The sequence below is a fragment of the Eumetopias jubatus genome, unplaced genomic scaffold (genome assembly GCF_037043125.1).
Source record: "Eumetopias jubatus isolate StellerSeaLion01/CBP00866 unplaced genomic scaffold, mEumJub1_p1.0 scaffold_7, whole genome shotgun sequence".
Taxonomy (NCBI): domain Eukaryota; kingdom Metazoa; phylum Chordata; class Mammalia; order Carnivora; family Otariidae; genus Eumetopias; species Eumetopias jubatus.
The window spans coordinates 51,002,656-51,020,167 of record NW_028274813.1 but is presented as its reverse complement, the minus strand read 5'-3'; the positions used below and the strand labels follow the sequence as shown (position 1 = coordinate 51,020,167).

At 33.6% G+C, this 17,512-nt stretch overlaps 1 protein-coding gene across 1 annotated transcript in view; it reads right to left on the bottom strand.

Moving 5' to 3' along the window:
• The window catches only part of MDGA2 (MAM domain containing glycosylphosphatidylinositol anchor 2), a 793,866-nt gene that overhangs the window by 307,769 nt on the left and 468,585 nt on the right, over window positions 1-17,512 (bottom strand). The window lies entirely within an intron of this gene.

Sequence of the window (17,512 nt, the reverse complement as noted above, 5' to 3'; positions counted from 1 at the left end):
GTGTTTCACAAGTTTGCTTTTCCTAGAAAATGGTTATTTAAGTGGATATAGGTTCTTTAAATAAAGAATTTGGAGAATCATTACCATATACACTTGCTATGGTATTGCAGGGTTCTTTCTAGTGACTCAGTCTCCCCTTCAGTCAGAGTTCAAGGTGTGCAAATTACTGTAAGTGCAGCAATTGGGCAAGGAATTACAATTTTTTAAAAATTATGTGATGATATTCAGCTTCCTGATCATCCATCTGATTTCTTTAATAGTGTAGACTGGATAATACCCTTGTTGACTGTCCACTTATTTTGCCCTGTGGGATGGTATGTTTTATTGTCTATCTTCAGAGCTCTCTGTGAGTCTAGAGCCCTTGGTGCACTTTAACTAGCTACTCATTAAGATAACTGTGCTCAACCTTGCTTGTGACAACCAAGCACTGCCACCCAGATTCTATTATGTTGAGATTTTGGCATTCTCATTCCTATCAGAGACCTCAATTCTGTATTAGCATCTCCTACCATCAACATTTGCCTACAGAGAACAGTCACCTCTGAGCTTCCTAGTGATGCTTGATTTCAGTCATCAGCACATTTTTATTGCTTTAGAGGGTCCTCAAAACCTTTACACAGAAGAAAGTGACTTTTCTGGACTCTAACTGTTATTTTCACTCTAGCATGTTCGCATATCTGAGTCTTTTGACACTCTCTACTCTAAGCATAGCAGCTCTGGCATTAATACTTCTTTTAGTGAAAATGCTTGCTTTCCTCAAGCTTCCAACAGCTATCTAGCAGCAGCAACTCTCTCCTGCTCTCCTTGCCAAGGTGTTAAATTTTATAACATGGGAGAATACTATCATATCAATAAACTCTTATTCTCTATCCCCACTTGATATTATTCTCCATCCCCAATCTTATTCAATCTTATTCTCCCTCCCACTTGATCCAGCAGCCTCAGGATCCAATTTCATACATACTCTCCCAACTCCTGCCAGTAGATATTAGCTAGGGTCTGCCGCTCATTTGAAGCATAGTCCTTTTCCAACCTTAGAGACATAGCATTTCTGTGGCTGTGTGATGTCATCTATTGACCCTATATATTGAGCTGGGGGCCAGGAATGGAAGTGAGAGTATATCCTCAGAGGAGTATTACCACAAAAGGAAGAAGTTTCTGAATCATCTTTAAGCAAGATGGACACGATAGTCCTTAACTGGGAGGAACAGACCACTTCTGCAGGCCCAGAAGGTTTATGGAGAACTAGGTTTCAAGGTATCTGAGATCACTAACCCAAATGTACTCTACCCCACAAGTCCGAGTTCCATTTGTTCTCAACCAAGGTTCAGAAACTGGCTTAGCTGATTTGTCAGGGCTAAAGATTCAAATTTCTGTAAAGCTCTGCTATGCTTTTAAATAAATCCTTATTATCAGCTTTTATGACCTCTGGCTAAAGAAGATGAGAGTCTCTTTATATCCTGTGAAAGAGACCTTCTTATTCTCACACATAACCTTCAACTCATGATTATTCACATTCAGCCTTTCATTCTTTTTCTCCATTGCATGAACAGAACCCAGCAGAAACTGATTCGATTGTCCTTATAAATATTGTTTTCCCTGAATTCTTCAAAAGCCAAAGATACTGAACGCATAGTGCATTACCTTCTACTAGTACCTATCTTTGTTCACCATCAGTGAAGATTTTAACAATTTCACCACTACAGCATTCAAGAGATTATCAGTGGTCCACCTACTACTAGAAATGCAGTCCTGTTAGTGGACTGATGGGTGATCTATTTGTAACATTCTGTCTTAGAGTCTACTTCTGAGACCATATAGAATGATTCCTTGAAAATATGATTCTTTGATGAAGACATGCATTCAGGAAACTTACTGAAGAGTGCCCTCAGGACCAATTCTTGTGGTAGTTTGGAAAAAAAAAAAAAGTAGGAAAGATTAGGCAGTGAGAGGAGTTAAACTGTGATGCATCACTACAAAGTCTCCAGATGATCCAGAAGGAGCTCTAAGAGTTGGGATGGACTTTCAGAGTTGTCTTACAGAGTTGTTGTATAAAGGACACTGATCAGTCACCAGGTTAGGGCTTCCCTGGTGAGAAGGCTTGACCTTGGGTAGCTCTTTCAAGCTGAGGATAATTTCATGAGAGGGATTCACTTGAAAGTCAACATCTTTCAACACGCCCAGGATTTAGACAGAGTACTTGCTATACAGTTTTATCCAAGGATCTTGATGTTATCATTTCTAATTTTCTTCAGTCTTTATATATAGTTCAAGTAATATAAGATCTCTACATTTATTTAATATTCAGTTATCACACTAAATAGCTTTAATAATATTACTGTACTACTTTGTTATTGTTGATATTTCATCTGCAATGATTTATTCTCTTTAAAATAAATTTCTTTTAATTTTATAAGCTGAGTATGTGAAATTCAAACACATAGAGATGATATTCATTGACAAATGCAAAATATTCTTTGAAGTAAAAAGAATATGATTTTTATTATTTAAGAGAGGCCAAAACTCTTCACATTTAGTGGTTTATATAAACCACTGATATGATTTGATATGTGAATATTTTTTTTGAATACATTTTAGTAACATAACATAGTTTTCCATAACATATATCTATGTGCATATAAGATCCATATCTTAATCATGTTTGTATTCCTATAACCTGACATAATGGACATAAGTACTCAATAATGATCTAATGTATTAATGTAAAGAAGACTGATCTGTAGCTAATATGATCAATGTCAATTTTCAGCAAGGCTACCCACACATACAAATAAAGTTATCTAAGGAAAATTAGTTTCTTCCCATATATAGAACCATAACCCCTGTCTAACTGAAATAATTTTCTAGAAACTTTCTCTTTGGCTGATTAAACGTGTCAGAAACTGCCAAATTAAAGTCATGTATATATTTATGATGATATACCCTACCTTTCCTAACCCTAGAAACTTATGTGAACTGAATTGGGTGACTGATTAAATACAGGGCTGAGCGAAAGGAGAGGGTTTAGGAAGGACTTGGCTTGGGCAGGTGGGTAGACAGAGCATTAACAGAAATATGAAATGTAAAGTAAACCTGTTCCTGGTCAGAGGAGACAGGGGAGATTATGAAAGTTGAAGACGTTATTTTTGTTTAAATCATGCTAAATTTAAATCATGCTGAAGCACATATTGCTTTCCTAGTTACAGAGTACATAAGCTGTGTGCAGAATACGAAGTCTGGGCTACAGATATGGCTTTGTGAGTCATCAATATGCTGTGTGAGGGATGAGACCTTCCAAGGAGTGTGCAGAATGAAGAGACGAAAGGTCCAAGGAAAGAGCCCTGGGTAACACTAAGTGGAGAAAAAAAGAAGAGAAACGTTAGGAAAAAAAACTGAAGAAAAAATGATGAGGAAAGTATAGATAAAACAAATCAATGGGAAACAAAATAAATAAAAAAGTAATTCCACTGCCATAGAGGAGTTGGAAACCAGAATAAATGTTGAAAAGAGATCAAGGTAAGGAGAGAACTGAAAAGTGACTTTAAGTTTGGCAAGAAATAGGTCACTGGTGGCATTCACCATAGTTCTGTCAGAGAAGTAAAAGACCCAATAGTCATTTTCCTGTGCCTTAAAGCAATGAAAGCCAGTGAAAATATGGAGCGATTCATAGATATAATCCTTTCAAGAAACTTGGCTTTGGCAAGAAAGAGTTAGAGGAGTAGCTAGAGGATAGCATGTGATCATAAGAGTCCTGCTCTGTTTTCATTGTTTTGTTTTCCTCTAAGCTAAGAGATATGTATTTAAGTCCAAATAAGGAAGAGCCAATAATTGATAAGGAGAAAAAAATAAGACAATAGGGAACTTTATGAAAATGGTCAATATTTGAACTAGCTATTTTATATGTATAATTACATGGATTTTTAAAAAATATTTTATTTATTTATTTGAGAGGGAGAGAGAGAGAGAGAGAGAGAGAGCAAGCATAAGGGGGGGAAGGGGCAGAGGGAGAGGGAGAAGCAGACTCCCTGCTGAGCAGGGAGCCCAGTGCAGGGCTTGATCCCAGGACCCTGGGATCATGACCTGAGCTGAAGACAGACACTTAACCAACTGAGCCACCCAGGCACCCCTAGTTACATGAATTCTTATAACTCAAATCATTTAAGACTTATCAGTAGTATATCCCTGTTTTTAGGAGGTGTTCACCCAAGCTTCCAATCTTTTAAATTAGAAAACTTGGAATTATTTTTGACCCCTCCCTATTTTTTTTATAAAGGCGTAGATTTTCTACTTTAAAAAAATCCAAAAGTAGTGCTTAAATATTCAATAGTCCTGTTTGAGATAAGGTTCACTAAATCATGGGAGCATTTGTTTAGTCTACTCTCAAATTGGGATACTGTAGTGACATAAAAGAGTTAACTCATCTCCCAGCATGCATGGGCACAATTAATCTACGTGCTTATGGTTAATCAGTTATTAACTGCAACTGAAGTCATGGGGTGTACTTACAAGTTAAAGAATCAATTAATCTCAAAAATAATCACAGCAGAGGCATGTTTTCCACAGGGCTTTAGTCTACCATTTGGTCCAATTTTTCTGTCTTTAATCTTTGAATTAAACCAAATGAATCTGAAAACCCAGATGGCAAAGACACACTAAATACTGTACTGGATGTCATCTTCCCCTCTGGGTAGTTCTAGAAATCTTAACAATCCTATACAAAAAAAATAAAATAAAAAAAATCTCACTATGTTTTCTCAAGGAATATAACCATTCAATACTCTTGGAGGCACTAAAGCTAGTCAAGTATTTCTCACTTTCTGGGTAAGAATTTATGTTACTATTATAACTATAGGATGAACGTACAGAACAATAAATAATGTTAACTAACCTGAATAAAATTAAGTTGCCTCAAAGCTATACAAAGTATAAACTTATTAAATAATATTATTTAATAATTAGACATCAATAATCAAGCACAATGTACTTCATTATAAACAAAGTACTAATGTCAATGATTTGCAGCACTTTCTGCAGATATCAATACAAAGGCACCATTTTCTTAGATAAATCTATAAGAAATTTTATGCAAGTATTGATGACAAGAAAAGTTTCATATCTTTTCCTACATAGTGCTTTCTGTACAATGACTAATTTTATCTGATAACCCATAAAAGAAAACAGACAAAAAATGAGTACTTGACACCAAATTCTCATAATGGGACATTTATAAGAGTGAAGTTATCTATAATATTTAGCCTCATTCTTGTCTGAAATTTTGTTCTTACAGATCTACTTACACAGATTATATTGTATCTTCTATAATTTTTAAATTTTATTAAGTTTTTAATTTTAATTTCAGTATAGTTAACATACAGTGCTATATTAGTTTCAGGTATGCAATATAATGATTCAATAATTCTAGACATTGTTCAGTGTTCATCATGATTAAGTGTACTCTTTAATCCCCTTAACCTATTTCATCCATATCCCCACCCACCTTCCCTTCAGTAACCACCAGTTTGTTCCCTACGGTTAAAAATCTCTCTCTTGGTTTGTCTCTCTTTTTTTCTTTGTTAATTTGTTTTGTTTCTTATTCCATGTATGAGTGAGATCATATGATATTTGTCTTTGACTGACTTATTTCGCTTAGCATTATATTCTCTAGCTCCATCCATGTTGTTGCAAATAGCACAATTTTATTCTTTTTTATGGCTAATATTCCTCTGTGTGTGTGTGTGTGTGTGTGTGTGTGTGTGTAAAGCCTCTTCTTTATCCATTAATCTATTGATGGACACATGGGCTGCTTCCATAATTTGGCTATTGTAAATAATGCTGTAATAAACATAGGGGTACATGTATCCTTTTGAATTAGTGCTTTTGTTTTCCTCTAAGCTAAGAGATATATATTTAAGTCCAAATAAGGAAGGGCCAAGAATTTATAAAGAGAGAAAGATAAGATAATAGGGAATGTTATGAAAATGGTCAATATTTGAACTAGCTATTTTAATGGTATAATTACATGGATTTTTAAAAAAGAATTATTGTATTATGGATCACTTCCTTTATGTTTGTTATTAACTACTTGAAGTGTTTGATTGCTCCCATGTTAGGTGCATAAATATTTATAATTGTTATATCTTCCTGTTCAATTGTGCCTTCATGATTATATAGTGCCTTGTCTCTTGTTACAGTCTTTCTTTTAAAGTCTACTTTGTCCCATATAAATATTGCTATCCTGGCTTTCTTTTCACATCCATTTGCATGATAAATGCTTTTCCAACCCTTCATTTTCAATCTGCATGTGTCTTTAAGTCTGAAATGAGTCTCTTGTAGGGAATACATAGATGGGTCCTGTTATCTATTTTGTCACCCTACGTCTTTTGATTGGAGTGTTTAGTCCATTTACATTCAAAGTAATTATTGATAGGTATGGATTTATTGTCATTTTCTTACTTGTTTTATGGTTGTTTTTGGTTTCTCTATTCCTTTCTCTCTTGCTCTCTTCTCTCAAAATTAGATGGCTTTCTTTAGTGATATATTGGATTCCTTTCTCATTATTTTCTGCATATCTATTACTGGTTTTTGGTTTGGAATTACCATGTGGTTTTTATGTAACATCTTCTGTATACAAGTGTATATGAAATTAATGGTTGCTTAAATTTGAACCCATTTTTTACTCCTCTCCCCCCTACATTTTAGATATATGCTGTCATACTTTATATTCTTTTATTTTGTGAGTCTTTTCACTGATTTTTACAGATATACTTAGTTTTACTGCTTTTCTGCTTCCTACTTTCCCTACTCTTGCTTATGATCTTTCCTTTCCACTCAGAGTCCTGTTTAACATTCTTGCAGGGTTCGCTTAGTGGTTATGAATTCCTTTAATCTTATCTGGGAAACTATCTATCCTTCTATTCTGAATAATAGCCTTGCTGGATAGAATATTCTTAGCACAGATTGTCTCATTTCAGCACTTTGCATTTATCTTGCCACTTTCTTCTGGCCTGAAAAGTTTCTGCTGAAAAATTAACTGATAGCCTTATGGGGTTTTCCTTGTATGTAAAGGCTTTTTTTCTCTTGCTGCTTTTAAAATTCCCTAACACTACTTTTTGCCACCCTAATTACTATGTGTCTTAGTGTAGACCTACTTGGATTAATTTTATTGGAGAATCTCTGTGCCCCCTGGATCTGGATTTGTTTCTTTCCCCGGATTGAGCAAGTTTTAAGCTATTATTTCTTCAGATAATTTTTCCACCCCCTTGTCTTTCCAAATATTCTAGAACTTTTTTCCCTAGTCCATATATATATATATTTTTTAAGATATTTTATATTTTATAATGTATCTGCAAAATTATTTTTTGTAAACTTAAAGTTTACATCAATAATTTTATTTTATTTTCTTAGAACATTTCCTAGAAATTGAAGACAATCTAAAGAAAATAGTGCAAATAAGCAACTATATTTAGATCCTAAATTTTAATTGAAATTATTTTAATTTTCTCTTTTTGTCATTTAGGCAAAATTTAAATTGAATATTCTTGATTTGAGTAGTTTCTTTTCTAATTATGATTTAGAGATTTGTTTTAAAATTAGGAAGGGTTGTAAAAATGTATTAAATGTTTTTAAACATCTACTGGTAATGTGTTTATACATTTTTAGATAATGAGACACCTTTGTATTCCTTTAATAGATTGTTTTGGTAATATTTGTTGCACATTTATTCTACTGGTTAATTGATTTGTTAAATTTTATCTAAAATTACTGCATTCACTACCATAAAAATGTATCTATAATTCTCTCTTTCTTTTGTTCACTGGAACAAAGGAAATCTAGATTGGATAACTAATTTAATTTCATGATTATAAGAAAATATCTCTACTTAATGAATATGGTTTTGTAGTCTCAGTATGTTTTACAATAAGTTGTACTATCTATGCTAACAAAATCATTAATGCTAATATAAACTTAATGTCTATGGAAAACAAAATCCTAATATATAGCATCTTATAATTCTTTTGTTTTTCTCCATTATTTAGCTTTTCAAAAATTGAGTCTGAAAATATACACTTTAATAATAAATTAAAATTTAATTATAATTTAGTGAATTGTATGGAAAATTTCATAAATATATTTTCCATATGACAATATATTTTGCATAAATTAACAAGATAAATAGGCCAGATAGCATTCTTGTCCCCAAAGATAAATATTCAGATATTTATAAACAATATTAATGAAGAAGTACTTCAATTCACCAAGCCTACATAAAGGGGACAGGTGTGTCCAAGTCAAAATTTTATACTCTTTTGGTAAAAAATATTTGCAAGTAATAATGAATATTGATGAAATATTATGAACTCTCTCCTTAAACACATTTTCTCCCTTAAGAGCTATCTATCATACATGATAGAAACATAAGGAAAAGTACAAGAAATGAAGTAAAAATGAATCCATAAATAATTCCAGTTTTAGTTAATCTGGATATATTTCCTTCCAGTCCAAAAATCATATTGCATATAACTTATATCATGAGTATTTTCTTATGATATCATATATTTTTCATAAACATTCATTCTATCTCTCCCTCATTCATTCATTCAACTGCAATTTAATCATCATCTAATATGTTCTAGGCACTACTCTAGGCACTGAGTTTTCAAAAGAAGGAAAGAAAGGAAGAAAAGAGGGAAGGAAGGAAGGAGAGAGAATGGAAGGGAGGGAAGGAGGTGAGGAAGAATTATATTCTAGTGAAATAAACAAACACTGGCCTAATATAATTTGACTTTATTCTTTGTAGTGAAAACAGAGGCTCTATAAATGACAAATATGCAAATATGCAAATCCTAACTGGAAGACTGAGTTGGGGCTAACTAGGAAAGAAGAGGGCACAATTCTGAGGAGTCAAAGACCTCAGAAATTGTTTTTTTTTCCTTTCTTTTTTTTTTTTTTAGAAATTGTGTTTCTTATATTATGGTTCTCAGATTTGGGATCTTTAAGTATCTGTAAAAACAGGTAAATTGTTAGGCCTCATCAATTATGGGGGCTAACATTTAAACTTATATTTGGGGTATTTCCCACCTCCCACCAAAAAAAAAAAAAATGCAATCCTAGATACCTTCTCTCCCAACCTCTTTGTAGCCAGAATGTAGGCATATGACACAGACTCATCCAACTAGATGCAGTTATCATAAGCTCTGAATTGGGAGTTATTAATGCAAAGATTAGGAACCATGGAAGGTCCATTCCTGGGGCATGTGGTAGAGGTAGCAGCAACAATATTGAGTTTCCTGGGCAGGAAGGGTAACTGTGTTAGTGACAGCATCCCATATTGAATGAGCAACAGCAGGACATATTATGAAATTCAGTGTACACAGAAATGGCAGCCCGGGTTCATGGAGGGATTGGGGGCTGGGCTCCTCCATGTTGTTTAGTCTTATTTGTCCCTGAGTGCTTTTTAAACTTCATTTTGGAGATTGAAAACAAACCTAGAAAATTTAATTTTATTCATTCATTTAGTCAGTTAAAGTCACCCAGAGTTGAACTCTTCCGCTTGTATGCAATGGTTTGTTGAAATAACAGTGTGTAACAGGAAGTAGCTATAAATCAACTTTGTTTTCTTTCACTGGCCCTTATAGGCTATGTGATAGTTCTCCCTCTGCCTACTTTGTTCTTTGTCTCCTCCTTTCTACCCTCATAGCCACAGGGGCTCATCTTTTCAGGGTTATAGACATGATGATGATTGAAGGAGAAGTGGTAAGAGAAAATGAAGCCTTGTTTTTTGTAGATGGAAAAAGTCTGCAGATCTTAGGGTAAAACTATTGAAGTCCCTCACTTGGCTGGAGGAAAGAAAGAAGCCTAACCTTCTTATCCATCTGTAGGAACAATGAAGCACTAGCAATTAAAAAAATAAAAAATCCCTGACTTCCATCCCTAGGTTCCAATCTTAACTGCTTATACAACTGAGGTGGGGAGTGGTCTCCACCGTCAGCATAGATAGTCTACCAATTTACTTTGCCAGAGGTACCTGGCAACTTCTAAGTTGATATCAGCCTTTAATTCTCTGCCAAAACTGAACGCCAAGTAGCATTCTGTTACTTTTGCAACTATGAGCCCTCACACAGAGCTTTTTGGCCTTCTAATAAACTTTTTTCCTAAACCGAACCCCTTATTTACTAATAGGCACAATAAAAACACACATTTTTATCCTACTTGATTTCATATCTAAGAACAGGGTTGGTGGCTAAATATCAAGACGGCTCCATTTTTGTAGGTCAGTATACACTTTCTGCTTTAAGTTTCAATTCCTTCAGTTTTATAAGCAGCCCTGTTTACTATTTTAATCTTTATCCTCAGAAACTTTTTAGAAAGATGTAATCCCAATGGTAACTAATACATATATAGTATACTTAGCTCATCATTCCAAAAATATGTATTTCTAGATATCTAATTATTCATTTATTTATCTTCTAATAGGAAATACAATGTGCATTTTCATTTTTTTAACAACACTGGTTATTTCATTTGTAATACAAGCATCAGCATCTTCTGGCATTGGGTAAGATAGCCTTAGTAGCACGTTGTAAAAAAATGGGTCATTAGAATAGAAGAAAAGATACCTCAAAATGAGAAACAACTGAAGGAACCTGTCCCTGTTCTAGATGATAAAGCCTGAAGGAACAACACTTGAAACAAATCATTATTGAAAAAAAAAAGCAAAAGAAAGAACCAACTTGAGAAAAACCTCACCTCAGGTAAAGAATGTTTTAAACACAAGTCCACTTCCGACCTGATGGTACTAAATAAATAAATAAACAAACAAACCAGCTTTGTACCTCCCACTGATACCAAATGCTCCTCATTCTAATTATTAATTTAAAAACTAATCAGCAGGGACTCCACACAGACAGACAAGACAATTTGTGTCTAGAATATATCAGCCAATCAAATATGTATCCAGCATATTGGATTCTGCTGATAGCTGTCCAATCATAACGGTCTGGACTTAGCTTTCCAAAAATTGGGAGAAATTAGCGATAGTCTCAAATGTAGACCCTGACCAGTCACTACTGTCATGCTCTACTTGTGAGAAGCCACCCACTATTATTTCTGAAGTTGATACCTACTTAAAAATAATTGGATGAAACCAATTCTAATTAAAGTTGAATAAGAATCAATTTAACTTGCTCATTACAAAGAGAACTGGGTAATCACCCAGATCTCTGCTCTGGTCTTTACTAATAATATTATAATTTAAGGCAAGTTACTTAACCTTTCTCTGCACCCAAGTCTTCTTTTTATATGCGTTCTGCTATGGGAAGCACCTTTCAGCCAGTTGATTGTGAAAAGCAGGAAGGACTTTTTGGCTGAGAAGAGAGGGAGCACTGGAGGTTTACCAGGAGGAGAAAATCCATAGCAGTGGGCATTCTTCTCACAAGAGACAAAGTAACAGAAACCCAAAAGGGGCAAGAATAGCAGCACTGAAGGATTTACAAGATACAGGCGGTGCTGTGATTAAGTCACACATCTCTGGAACATCAGATTAGAGGTGCTAAAACATTTTCTAACAACACATGTAAGCATCTCAGGGAGTTATTGGAAATATTTAGGAAAATGCATCCTAGAAAGAGATTTAGATTTCCTGCTTAACAAATGAGTGGTATATATGGACAAAATGGGAGTTTACTTTAGATGCAATTGTTTTATTTATATTCAAAATCCAGTAAAGCCTTATAATCTTGGTAGATAATTTTGGAACAATGGGTGACTGCTGCCTTTGTAATGTCCCAAGAGAACAATTTAATTGTATTTCCAGTATGGTTGTATCTATCTTTATTGCATATTTCAATTAGACAAAATGTACAACTCCAGTGCATTTAGCCACATGTGTTGTTTACAAATAAATATCTCTATTATTTCTCTATTCTCAGCTGACCATCCTCAATATATTAGACATCTGTAAGACCTGTGCTTCTGTAACTTGCCTGGATGCTATGGGATTAGCTATATATTTCTTTAATTGACAATCTCTTTGCCATTTCGGTTTGCTTTTCCTTTTATGGGATTTCTAAGATAATTTTTTTTAAAGCCTAATAGCAACCCCTTGCCACTTAAACAAGAGAGATACAGTAATATCCATCAAAATAATGGAAATTTCAGCAAGAATATCACAAATATCAGAGATGTAACCAGACTGAGTGTGACTTCACAATATCCATGCCCTGCCTCATGCCATCCCCCTTCTTTTATCTGCTGTGTAGTTGTCTATGGATCCACCATTCACATTTCCCAAAATATACAAGAAAAGGAAGTCAGGTACGTTCTCCTGTTGGAAATGATAAAAGAATCCAAGTTTGGTGATCATGAGGACTTGAATAATTAATTCTGGTCACATTGTTTGTGCCAAACCAGAGGCTGTCAATCAAAATGATTAATGGTCCCTTATTTATGAATTAGAGAGAAGTAATGGGATCTCTCCATACTAGTTTACAAATAATTCCTAGCAAGGAAATAACAAAGTTGGCTATTGGAGGGACTTAAGGCCACAGGAAAAAAATCTGAAAATTAAAATTTTCACTTTCAACACTGAGTGATATCATCAGATATAGAAGGGACAGTGTGAAGTTACCAAAAAATAGAGGGTTTTCTTCTTCATTTGTTTATCTACGGAAAACAATCACATTTCTTTTTTCCTCTTAAAGATATTTCACAATATTGCTTTGGACTAGAAATCAGGGACATGATTTTGTTTACAAAGGCAAGGTGGACAAAGGCAAGGGTCTGAGAATAAAACTGTCAGGCTTCTGTATGTATCCATGTGTGTGGGGGATGTTCCAGGTATGTGAAGAAAGTCTTTAGTCTATCCATTATTTATGTTAGAGAAAAATCCCATCATAAAAGCTTAACATCTTGACCATAATTAGGTTTCCATTTAATTTGCAATAACTTCTCTACTCCATATGATTTTTCATTCTTTCCTTATCATAACTGGGGTAAAATGCTACCAAATTAATACACAACTTTTTAGATCCTTTTAAGTTGATTATGACACTCAACTGGTATCAACTATGTTTTTCTTTTGCTTGACCTCTTTTCCCCAAAACTACATGTATTCTCATTTGGTAATTAATAAAAAAATTATTAATTAAAATTACTACTAAAAAGAATTTTTAAAATAACATTATATTATATAGTTCAGAATATATTGCAACTAAGCAGCATATACTGAATTCTAGAAAAGAATATAAGTTTAATAAATGTATGTGCTAAATTTTATAGTCTAATATTAAGCTATCAACCAAGTTCAATTTTAAGGAACTGCCTCAAACTCAAATTAATTCACCTTAAATTATATTTATACATTAAATTTAAGAAGCTGGAATTTCACAGTGAAGTAATAAAATGCTAATAAAGCTAATGGAAGAAATTCTGCCTTCAAGACACTAATTCAATGAAAGTTACATGTACCTAAGAACAGTTTCCCTTTGACTGAGAACTGATTCGCCTAAAGTATTTCAGTCTATTAACCTCAACAACATTAAGACCTAACTGATGTTTATGAATATAGGTAAAATAACATGAGATTTAACACTAGTCTTTAACTGTCCTTTTAGTTATAAAATTAATTGGCCTGATTTTTGGCTTATTCAGAGGCATACAAAGGAGAGTTAATTTTATTTATTATTTAGTCTGTCTATCCTGGGTATTAAAATTCTCCTTCCAAATGGGCATAGGATGACAGGAAACAACTTAAAAGCTAGTTTGCAAAACAAACAAACAAACAAATAAATAAATAAGCTAATTTGCTTTATTTACATATTTCAAAAAAGCCATGTGGAGTATAATGAAACTCAGCTTACAAGTTCAACAATATGAACAAGAATAACTCATAACAACTTAAACTTAACAACTAGTTTCCTTTCAGAACATTTTCTTCCATTCTTTGATCCTAAAACACCCACAGATATTTAGATAGTTATAATCAAAGTGCATCTACAATTTTTAAAATTTATTCTGTTGCCTTCATTTATCTATAAATATTAATAAAAAGATTCACATTCATTGGTAACCAACAGTTTTTGCTAAGGATTTCCAAAGATTACCAATGTTGAGATAAACTATTACTTAGATACATGAGCAAAAAGTTTATTACTAAGATGTGAACCTACAGATTTAATCAAGAAAGAAGTAAAAATAATATAATTTTAAGAACTAATATACCTTATATTTACTAACAAAACAAAATGAGTCTTTCTACTTGACGGGATGAGATGACAATAATTATAATAGATAAGATTTTCTAGTTACTGAATTGAAACATTTCTACAGCTTTGCCCCTCAACTTAAGTAGATTCTTTCTTGATTAAAGGACTTTTAAATGATGAATTGTCTATGAAATATTAATAATTATAAATCAAATATATTAAGTGATAGTCATCTAGAAATTAAAAGAAATAAATTATGTATATTACAGAACCACCCTCCCCTTTTCACAATGTTCCTGTCAGTCCAAGGCAATGCAGTGTATTATTAAATAAATGTCAAAAGGTAGATAAATATAATAATACTTCAATTATCCTGAGTTAATTTGTCTATACTGCTAACCACCAGAACAAACCCTAGTGTGCATGCATAAAGACAAAGGGCATGTGACCAAACAGAAAGAAATGCATACCCTTTATTCGTAGGGTGCAACACCTTTACTTTGTCCTCCAACTCAACTCCAAGCTTTTAGATACAATCATAATTCCTTCTTGGCTTATTTGTTAAATCCTCAGTTAACGAGAAGTAAATTAGAAGAGGAAAAATGCACAGCAATGGCAGTAAAAATGGCATTTAAAAAGACTAACAGTGAAGAAAGAAATCATAAACCATAACAATACTAAAATATTTGCTATCATTTATCAGAACCTACTACGTGCCAGGCACTGTATAGGCATTTGGCACTTCATCCAATTTTTACAAGAGTACTTCAAGGGAGGCACAACCACTATTGCCAGTTTACATTTGGGAAACTACCCACTTATAATTTCTTAGAGATGTTGAGTGACTTGATCAGAACAATGACTCAAGAGCAAGTCTACTGAACTTAAAAGCTCTTTTTGCAAGAATGAAAAACTGGAGCACTATGGATACTTTATTTATTTTTTTAAAGATTTTATTTATTTATTTGACACAGAGAGAGACAGCGAGAGAGGGAACACAAGCAGGGGGAGTGGGAGAGGGAGAAGCAGGCTTCCCGCGGAGCAGGGAGCTGGATGCGGGGCTCGATCCCAGGACCTCATGAGGTCATGAGATCATGACCTGAGCCGAAGGCAGTCCCTCAACCAACTGAGCCACCCAGGTGCCCCTGGATACTTTATTTAGAGGGAAAAACTCTAGATACTTTATACTTCATTAGGATTTCAATGCATTATTATGAATTTGTACAATACAACTGGATACAGTTATCACATTTGTTTAATGTAGCAAATGGATAAAATATTCTATACAGTTTCTTATAAAAAATTCTGACAAGTTTATATAAGCTACATATTTCTACAGATTAATTTCAAAATAAATTTTTGTTCTGTTGATTTTTATCCCTCTAAAAGAAAGGGGAATAAAAGGATGTGATTTTTAAACTGTAATGACGCTATAAGTGTTTTGCTTTGAGATTCTTCATGTATCTTTAAATTAAAATATCAAAAGATGTGATGGTTTGACACATCATATATTGGCTTAATATATGTAGCTTAATTTAAATCTTCACATAAGAATCTAAAGTCATATACTTTTCATCAGCCATTGGCTCACAACCCCTGCATAGTTAATAAAGCGATTTCTTAGGCGATCATAACTTATTAGAGAATTTCTCATTTTTATAAAAAATATGGCTTTCATAATCTTAAAAGTCATAATCTCTTAAGAGAGTGTGAAAAAGTACTAGAGGCTTAAATATGAAATGTGCAATAAAAGAACTCTAAGAACACAAAAATATTTTTTTCTTTACTCCAATAATACTATGGCCCAAAGCATAATGATGCTATAAATCCTTTTAATTTCATACACTAGAGAAAATAAATGAAAATAATAAATTATATCAAATAAGATCACATTGCTTTCATTGAAATAATTGAGGAAATTTTGGGTTTGACTGGAAAAAAATTTAAGTAGTTATCTTATATTCTCAGCCTAAGGCAAAGGTCAGTTTACATGGAAAGTATTACTACTTCTCTAGAATTTTCTTCCAGGGTTCATTATTGACAAATGATACAGAACAAGGTAGGTGATTTCCTACCGTTCAAATGGATATAATTTCTTCAGTGACAGTATTTATTGCAGATAGGTGCTGTAATTATTTCAGAATCTACTTTCCTTCAGAAATGTTATGTCAACTTATGATATATGAATATATTTTTAAGACCTGCTTTACTAATTTTCTGTTTGGGAATTATTTAGGAAGAAGAGTTAATAGAAATGCTTAGCAGATTGGGGCTCCTGGGTGGCTCAGTCGTTAAACGTCTGCCTTAGGCTCAGGTCATGATCCCAGGGTCCTGGGATCGAGTCCCACATCGGGCTCCCTCCTCAGGGGGAAGCCTGCTTCTCCCTCTCCCACTCCTGCTTGTGTTCCTGCTCTCGCTATCTCTGTTTCTGTCAAATGAATAAATAAAACCTTAAAAAAAAAAAAAAGAAATGCTTAGCAGATTGACTACAAAAGTACGTACGAAAATTTTATCAGAACCCATTCTGCTCCATGGCTAACCGTGTCATGAAGAAGACTCCCCTTGGAATGCATCTCGGAGATACATTGCTTAAGAAGCACACCGAGGGGAGTGGGTGTTATAGACTCCGTAATCTAAAAACATCCCTATGAATGCTCCATTTTGATTGAAAGAAGCTTTAAAAAAAGATATTAAATAGCATTAAAATTCATTACAAAACCACTATGGTATTTTAAAGTAACTAACAGGCCAGTGTCATTTTCTGCTTTAACATAGGAAATGCACATTTGGCAACCCATCAAACTTTGAGGCCTTCTTTAGAGCTATTATTTCCTTTCATAAATGAAGACCATTCAAAAGCATCTCTACTTGAGCGGGAGCCACCAGACTGACACCAAATTTTTTGCACTATTCATAGTGAATATTTAAGCCTGGGACAATGCCAATAAAGCTTTGACTATATTGTCTTCTATTTCTAACTTTGGGATCTTGGACAATGTCTTCTCGCTATTCTCAAAGAAATTTTACAAAATGCATTGTTCAGTTAATTCATTTACTCTATAAAAGTGTTTCATGTCTACCATTTGTGTACCAGATATTGAGCTCAGTACAGAAATATAAAATAAGAAAATTTCTATCTTGGAAGGGCTCAAAATTCAGTGAGGCAGAAAATATAGAAAAATAAACACTTCCATATGGCAAGTGTTATGGGAACTATCAGGAACAGTTATATTATAAATCTGTAATTACACAACCTATCCAAATTTATGCAGGGACCCAGGGAGAAATAACAACAAATCCTGCCTGAAGAG